This window comes from Cyprinodon variegatus, unplaced genomic scaffold, assembly GCF_000732505.1.
Source record: "Cyprinodon variegatus isolate N-32 unplaced genomic scaffold, C_variegatus-1.0 Scaffold164, whole genome shotgun sequence".
NCBI classification, from domain to species: Eukaryota; Metazoa; Chordata; class Actinopteri; order Cyprinodontiformes; family Cyprinodontidae; genus Cyprinodon; species Cyprinodon variegatus.
Genome location: NW_015150617.1, coordinates 16,137 through 17,359, shown reverse-complemented (window position 1 = coordinate 17,359; position 1,223 = coordinate 16,137). Strand labels below are relative to the sequence as shown.

The window sequence follows — 1,223 nt, the reverse complement described above, 5'->3', positions numbered from 1 at the left end:
ATTATACTAAAGCTAGATTGGCGAAAATGTATGATGGAATAACTGCAACTTGTGAAAGATGCCAGTATAGAAGCAAATTGTGTTGCCTTATGTTATTGTGACCTTAAGCTCACTTGATAACACAGAGCAAGCAGGCTGGAGGTCATGTACAAATCTTGGCAATAACAGGGTGGAAGTCACGTACAAATCTTGGCAATAACAGGATGTTTACAAGCTGGAAGTCACGTACAAGTCTTGGCAAAAACAGGGTCTTTAAGGCCCACTCGCATGCAATTGGGTCACAGGACAAGAACTTCCAGGAAGTTCTTCAGAGCGTCCAGTCGTGCACGTGCATCCACACAGTGCAATGTTGAAACTATATAAACGCCCAGATTTGAATGAGAGTTGAGAAAAAGCCAGATGTGTTCTGTTGGAATGTTCAGCGCTCGATAAGTGGACAGCATGTCAATTTGATCTTTGCAATAAATGCTTCTTCTCCCGTCCTGGGGCAATCAGATGATCGACTGAAGGTGTCCTGATTTTTGACATTCTACCATTGAAAGCCACCATATTTGGTGCATTGGCCGGGAAACGAACACGGGCCTCCCGCATGGCAGGCGAGAATTCTACCACTGAACCACCAATGAAAATTGGTCATATATTGCGGCGAATACATAACTCTATCTAGACATGCTCTCATCCAATTTAAAGTGGTACATCGTGTCTATTATACCAAAGCTAGATTGGCGAAAATGTATGATGGAATAACTGCAACTTGTGAAAGATGCCAGCAGTCTACAGCGGTCCTTGTACATAAGTTTTGTTTTGGCCCCGCATTATGTAGTTACGGGTCAGATATTTTTGCCACTTTGTCAGAAGTACTGGGTGAAAAAATCGAACCCAATGCACTCACTGGGATATTTGGGATCAGCTTCCTTTGCAAAAGCGAGGAAAGATGTTCTTGCTTTTGCCACTCTACTGGCGAAATGACTGATTATTTTGAACTGGAAATCTTCTGTACCAACCTCACACATCCGTTGGATCAAGGACATCCTCTATTTGGTAAAACTAGAACAAATCAGACTGTCTATGATAGGTAGAAGTGGAATGTTTATGAATCTTTGGGGACCGTTCCTCAAATATGTCAACAAGTCTGATATCTCACTTATTCCTGACCCCAACGCTTAAGGGGGGACATCCTGAACATGATTAGTATAGAATGCCATGTCTGGCTGTGGCTACGT

General features: G+C 42.8%; 1 non-coding gene across 1 annotated transcript; it reads right to left on the bottom strand.

The window, feature by feature from the left end:
• Positions 1-555: 555 nt before the first annotated feature.
• On the bottom strand, positions 556-626 carry trnag-gcc. Its single transcript has one exon. It is a non-coding gene; the product is annotated as a tRNA-Gly (tRNA).
• Positions 627-1,223: the final 597 nt, after the last annotated feature.